We start from the raw sequence: 6,949 nt of genomic DNA, 5'->3' as shown, positions 1-6,949 counted from the left end.
GTCTTGGGGGATTCGAAGAAGATTCACATCTCCTAGCTGTAGTCTGTAGGGCTGTTTTGTCCAGCTGTTTGGAATGTAGGATCAGCTTGTACTCTGTTTCAGGCGGTCTGGTGTGGATCAAACCACATTAGTCTGGAAGGAATCCACATCTTTTCATTTTCTGTGGAAACAAAAATAAAAATACTTTTCCCCCAGTAACTTGTTCTTCAACTTAAATTTTGGAGTCAAAGCGTTTTTTTTTTTTTTTTTTTTTTTTTTTTTTTTTTTTTTTTTTTTAATTATTTTACATGTCGAATCCCAGTTCCCTCCTCCCTCCCTCCCTCCCTCCCTTCTAGCCCCCTCCCTCCCTCCTTCCCTCCCTTTTGCCCTCTCTGCCCTCTCCCCCATGCACTCTAAACACCCTCCCCTACCAACCCACCACCACAATACCATATGTAGGGGAATGCCATCCAGTTGGGGTCATGTAGATCTGACAGGTCCTGTAAAGTAGGGACTAGGGCTTCTCTCCGATCTCTAGAATAAGGCAGATATCCCTCCATGGGGGATATGTTTGCAAAGTCCTTTTGTGCACCAGGGATATATCCTGGCTACACTGTCTGAGGTCTCTTAGACTGCTCAGACCTTCTGGCTGAGACCCATATTGAGGGGGGTCCGAGTCAGTCCCCTGTTGGCTTCCCAGCTATCAGTCTAGTGGCCCTTAGCTCCTCCCTTGTTCAGGTAAGCTGTCTCTATGTACTTCTACTGCATGGTCTTGTCCTCTCCATCTGCATCTGGGTTCTAGTTCCAACTCAGGGTTTATGTATGGGTGTTTGCTCCTGTTTTCAACAGGCATTAGTTGAGGACTCCATGGAGAAGTTAGTTGTTGATCTCACTCTCCAGGAAGGGCATTTATGATAGCCTTTCCATGGAAGCTGAGATTGTTAGTTGGGAGCAGTCTTGTAGTTCCCTCGACCTTTCTTTGTGTTCAACTTTCTCTTCAAACCAATATTGGCTCCCTCTTTTATGTTCTCTCTCTCTGTCTCTGTCTCTCTCTCTTTCCTATTTTCCATTCCTAACCAGGCTCAATCCTCCTGGTCGCACATGCCTTCCTCTCCCTCCCCTCTCATTTTCTCCTACTTCTCTCTCCATTAGCTGTCCTCCCCCACTATACCTGAGGTCTGGGGGACTTGTCCCTTCCCAGTTCTGTGAGGGACTTTATATGAATCTATTAGAATACAACTTGTATCCTAGTTCCTCTGGTGATGTGAATTATAGGCTGGTGATCTTTTGATCTAGGTCTAAAATCCATATATGAGTCAGTACATACTGTGTATCTCCTTTTGTGACTGGGTTACCTCATTCAGGATGGTTTCTTCAAGTGCCATCCACTTGCCTGCGAATTTCAAGATACCATTATTTTTTTCTGCAGAGTAGTATTCCATTGTGTAGATGTGCCACATCTTCATTAACCATTCTTCAATTGAAGGGCATCTAGGTTGCTTCCAGGTTCTTGCTATTACATATAGTGCTGCTATGAACATAGTTGAACAGATGTCTTTGTTGCATTGATGTGAATCCTTTGGGTATATGCCTAAGAGGGGGATTGCCGGGTCCTGTGGTAAACTAATTCCCATTTTCCTGAGGAACCGCATACTGATCTCCAAAGTGGCTGTATGAGTTTGCACTCCCACCAGCAGTGGAGGAGTGTTCCACTTTCTCCACATCCTCTCCAACATAAGTCATCACTGGTGTTTCTAATTTTAGCCATTCTGGCAGGGGTAAGATGGTACCTCAAAGTTGTTTTGATTTGCATTTCCCTGATAGCTAAGGATGTGGAGCATTTTCTTAAGTGTCTTTCAGCCTTTTTTGATTTCCTCCATTGAGAATTCTTTCTTCAGTTCTGTACCCCATTTTTTAATAGGGTTATTTGATGTTTTATTGACTAGTTTCTTGAGTTCTTTGTATATTTTGGAGATCAGCCCTTTGTCGGATATAGGATTAGTGAAAATCTTTTCCCAGTCAGTGGGCTGCCGTTTGGTCTTGTCAACTGTGTCCTTTGCCTTACAGAAGCTTCTAAGTTTGAAGAGGTCCCATTTATTAATTGTTTCTTTCAGTGTCTGTGCCCCTGGAGTTATGTTCAGAAGCGGTCTCCTATACCAATTTGTTCAAGGGTACCTCCTACTTTCTCTTCTAAGAGGTTCAATGTGGCTGGATTGATGTTGAGGTCTTTGATCCATTTGGACTTGAGTTTTGTGCATGGCGACAGACATGGGTCTATCTGCAGTCTTCTACACACCCTCATCCAATTGTGCCAGCACCATTTGTTGAAGATGCTGTCTTTGCCCCATTGTATAATTTTAGCTGTTTTGTCGAAAATCAGGTGTTCATAGGTGCGTGGATTAATATCAGGATTTTCAATTCGATTCCATTGGTCTACCTGTCTATTTTTATGCCAATACCAGGCTGTTTTCAGAACTATAGCTCTGTAGTAGAGCTTAAAGTCAGGAATGGTGATGCCTCCTGAAGTTCTTTTATTGTATAGGGTTGTTTTGGCTATCCTGGGTCTTTTGTTTTTCCATATAAAGTTGATAATTATCCTTTCAAGGTCGGTGAAGAATTGTGGTGGGATTTTAATGGGGATTGCATTGAATCTGTAGATTGCTTTTGGTAAGATTGCCATTTTTACTATGTTTATCCTACCTATCCAAGAGCATGGGAGGTCTTTCCATTTTCTGGTATCTTCTTTAATTTCTTTCTTTAGAGTCACAAAGTTCTTATTATATAGATCTTTTACTTGTTTGGTAAGCGTTACACCAAGATACTTTATGTTGCTTGTGGCTATTGTAAAGGGTGATGTTTCTCTGATTTCTTTCTCTGCCTCTTTGTCGTCTGAAAAAAATAGGGCTACTATTTTTTTTTGAGTTTATCTTCTATCCTGCTAGTTTGCTGAAGGTGTTTATCAGCTGTAGGAGTTCCCTGGTAGAGTTTATTGGGTCGCTTATGTAAACTATCCTATCATCTGCAAATAGAGACAGTTTGATTCTTCCTTTCCAATTTGGATGCCCTTGATCTCCTTTTGTTGTCTTATAGCATTAGCTAGAATTTCTAGTACGATATTGAAGAGATATGGAGAGAGAGGACAGCCTTGTCTTGTTCCCTGATTTTAGAGGAATTGGCTTAAGTTTCTCTCCATTCAGTTTGATGTTGGCAGTTGGTTTGCTGTATATTGCTCTTATTATGTTTAGGTATGTTCCTGTTATCCCTGACCTCTCTAATACCTTTATCATGAAAGGGTGTTGAATTTTATCGAAGGCTTTTTCTGCATCTAGGGAGATAATCATATGGTTTTTCTTTTTCAATTTGTTTATATGGTGGATCACGTTGATAGATTTTCGTATGTTAAACCATCCCTGCAGTCCAGGTATGAAGCCTACTTGATCATGGTGGATGATTTCTCTGATGTATTTTTGAATTAGGTTTGCCATTATTTTATTGAGTATTTTTGCATCGATGTTCATCAGGGATATTGGTCTGTAGTTTTCTTTCTTAGTTGTGTCTTTGTGAGGTTTGGGTACCAAAGTTATTGTGGCCTTATAAAAAGAGATTGGCAATAAACCTTCTGTTTCTATCTTGTGGAACAGTTTGAGGAGTAGTGGTATTAGTTCTTCCTTGAATGTCTGGTAGAATTCTGCACTGAATCCATCTGGCCCTGGACTTTTTTTTCGTTGGAAGGCTTTCGATGACTGCTTTTCTATTTCATTTCGGGTTATAGGTCTATTTAAGTTGTTTGTCTGTTCTTGATTTAATTTTGGTAAGTGATAGTTATCCAGAAACTTGTCCATTTCCTTTGAATTTTCAATTTTTGTGGAATACAGATTTTCGAAGTATGACCTGAAAATTGTCTGGATTTCCTCTGTGTCTGTTGTTATGTTCCCCCATTTCGTTTCTGATTTTGTTAATTTGCATGTTCTGTCTCTGCTTTTTCGTTAATTTGGATAAAGGTTTATCAATCTTGTTGATTTTCTCAAAAAACCAACTCTTTGTTGCATTGATTTTTTGTATTGTTTTCCTGGTTTCTATTTTGTTGATTTCAGCCCCCTCAAGTTGATTATTTCCTGGCGTCTGCTCCTGCGGGTGAATTCTTTTTCTCTCTGTTCTAAGGTTTTCAGTTGAGCTGTTAATTCATTTATGTGACTATCCTCTGTTTTCTCCATATGGGCACTTAGTGCAATGAACTTCCCTCGTAGCACTGCTTTCAAGGTGTCCCATAAGTTCGGGTATGTTGTATCCTCATTCTCGTTGAATATTAGAAATTCTTTGATTTCTTTCTTTATTTGTTCTTTGACCCAGGAGTGGTGCAATTGCACATTGTTAAGTTTCCATGAGTTTGCAGGTTTTCTGCTATTTGTATTGTTGTTGAATTCCAATTTAAAGCATGGTGGTCCGATAAGATACAGGGGACTATTTCTATTCTCTTGTATCTGTTGAGGTTTGTTATGTCTCCTAGTATGTGGTCGATTTTAGAGAAGGTTCCATGTGGAGCAGAGAAGAAGGTATATTCTTTTGTCTTTGGATGGAATGTTCTATAGATGTCTGTTAGCCCCAGTTGAGACATAACTTCTGTTAATTCTTTTGTTTCTTTGTTGAGTTTCTGATTTGTGGTCCTGTCTAGTGTTGAGAGTGGTGTATTGAAGTCTCCCACTATAAGTGTGTGAGGTTTTATATGAGCTTTGAGTTTTAGTAGTGTTTCTTTTACGAATGTGGGTGGCTTTGTATTAGGGGCATAGATGTTCAGAATTGAGACTTTGTCTTGATGGATTTCTCTTGAGATGAATATGAAATGACCGTCTTCATCTCTTTTGACTAGTTTTTGTTTGAAGTCTAGCTTGTTAGATATTAGGATAGCTACGCCTGCTTGCTTCTTATTTCCATTTGATTGGAAAATCTTTTCCCAACCCTTTACCCTGAGGTAATGTCTATCTTTGGAGCTAAGATGTGTTTCTTGTATGCAGCAGAAGGATGGGTTCTGTCTTCGTATCCATTCTGTTAATCTGTGTCTTTTTATAGGTGAGTTAAGACCATTAATGTTGAGGGTGAGTAAGGACCATTGATTGTTGATGGTTGTTTGATTTAGGTTTGTTGTTGGCAGTGGTATAGTGAATATATTTGTTCTGCTTCACCCTAGGTTTCTGGTGTAGTTGGATTATCTGTTGCCTACATTTTTGTGGGCATAGTTACCTTCCTTGGGTTGGAATTTTCCTTCCAATACTTTCTGTAGGGCTGGATTTGTAGATACATATTGGGAAAATCTGGTTTTGTCATTGAATATCTTGTTCTCTCCATCTATATTGACTGAGAGTTTTGCTGGATATAGTAGCCTAGGCTGGCATCCGTGTTCTCTTAATACTTTTAGAACATCTATCCAGGACCTTCTGGCCTTGAGGGTTTCCATGGAGAAGTCAGGTGTAATTTTGATAGGTCTGCCTTTATATGTTACCTGTCCTTTTTCCTTCGCTGCTCTTAATATTTTTTCTTTATTCTGTATGCTAGGTGTTTTGATTATTATATGTCGAGGGGTCTTTATTCTTTGGTCCAGCCTATTTGGTGTTCGGTATGCTTCTTGTACTTTCATGGGCATGTCCTTCTTCAGATTTGGAAAGTTTTCCTCGATGATTTTGTTGAATATGTTTTCGGCACCTTTGAGCTGGGCTTCCTCACCTTCCTCTATGCCTATTATTCTTAGGTTTGGCCTTTTCATGGTGTCCCACATTTCCTGGATATTGTGTGTTAAGGATTTGTTGGATTTATGGTTTTCTTTTGTCGATGAATCTATTTCTTCTAGTTTATCTTCTGCGCCTGAGATTCTCTCTTCCATCTCTTGAATTCTATTGGTTATGCTTGTGTCCGTGGTTTCCGATTTTTTGCCCAGCTTTTCAATTTCCAGCTTTCCTTCCATTTGTGTTGCCTTTATTTTCTCAATTTCGGTTTTCAAATCTTGAACCGTTTCCTTCACCTGGTTAATTGTTTTTTCTTGGCTTTCTGTACTTTCCTTAAGGAATTTGTTCATTTCTTCCACTTTTTTGTTTGTTTTTTCCTCTATTTCTTTAAGGGATTTTCTCATATCTTCTTTGAGGGCCTCTATCATTTTTATGATGGTGATTTTTAAGTCGTACCCTTCTGCTTCCTCTGCTTTGTTGTTGTGTTCCATTCTAGTTGCTGTAGATTCCCTAGATTCTGGTGGTGTCATGTTTGTCTTTCTGTTGTTAGGTGTTCTCTTGTGTTGCCTTCTTCCCATAGTTTCTTCCTGTAGGTGTTGGTGGTGTCTCTTCCCTCTCTCTATGGTCCTTCCCAGATGGGCTTATGTGGATCAAAGATTCAATGTCTGTATCTCTGTGTGGTCCAAGCTCTCTAGGAGGCTTCTCTCCTGGCCAATAGCCGGCAGAAGAGGACGAGGGGCTGGACTGGAACTTGAGAAGGTTTTGCAGGGTAGTGGGATCTCACTGGAAACTGGCGCTCTCCAGCTGAGACCTCGTTCTTTGGCAGGGGCCCGGATTTGTGGGTCAAGGATCTTGCATGCAGGAACTCCAAGTGGACCCGCAGAGATAGGCGGATCTCTGGGAGGGGCCTGGGACTCCAGCAGAGGACTGGAAAAATATGGAACGCTTCACGAATTTGCGTGTCATCCTTGCACAGGGGCCATGCTAATCTTCTCTGTATCGTTCCAATTTTAGTATATGTGCTGCCGAAGCGAGCACGAGCATAAATTCTTTGAATATTTAAATGATGCACAATGAATCCAAGAGAAAACAAAATTAATTTATGTCCAGTTGTAATTTCCATGACTGGACACATAAGGTAAAATGCTGTGGAAACTCTTAATGGGAGGAGAAATTTCTCTGGGAAAGTTCATGATGACTGTCACATGCAAAGCGGCGCTATTTCTTATGAAAAGGTTGGTATGGGGCTTTGG

General features: G+C 40.4%; 1 non-coding gene across 1 annotated transcript; it reads right to left on the bottom strand.

Annotated features, from left to right (window-relative positions):
* Window positions 1-6,627: 6,627 nt before the first annotated feature.
* Window positions 6,628-6,734, bottom strand: LOC127214767 (U6 spliceosomal RNA). Its single transcript, XR_007833893.1, has one exon. It is a non-coding gene; the product is annotated as a U6 spliceosomal RNA (small nuclear RNA).
* Between the last annotated feature and the right edge of the window lie 215 nt (window positions 6,735-6,949).

Source organism: Phodopus roborovskii, unplaced genomic scaffold (genome assembly GCF_943737965.1).
Source record: "Phodopus roborovskii unplaced genomic scaffold, PHOROB, whole genome shotgun sequence".
In the NCBI taxonomy this organism is placed as follows: Eukaryota; Metazoa; Chordata; class Mammalia; order Rodentia; family Cricetidae; genus Phodopus; species Phodopus roborovskii.
The sequence above is the reverse complement of the archived record's forward strand: the minus strand, read 5'-3'. Positions and strand labels throughout refer to the sequence as shown.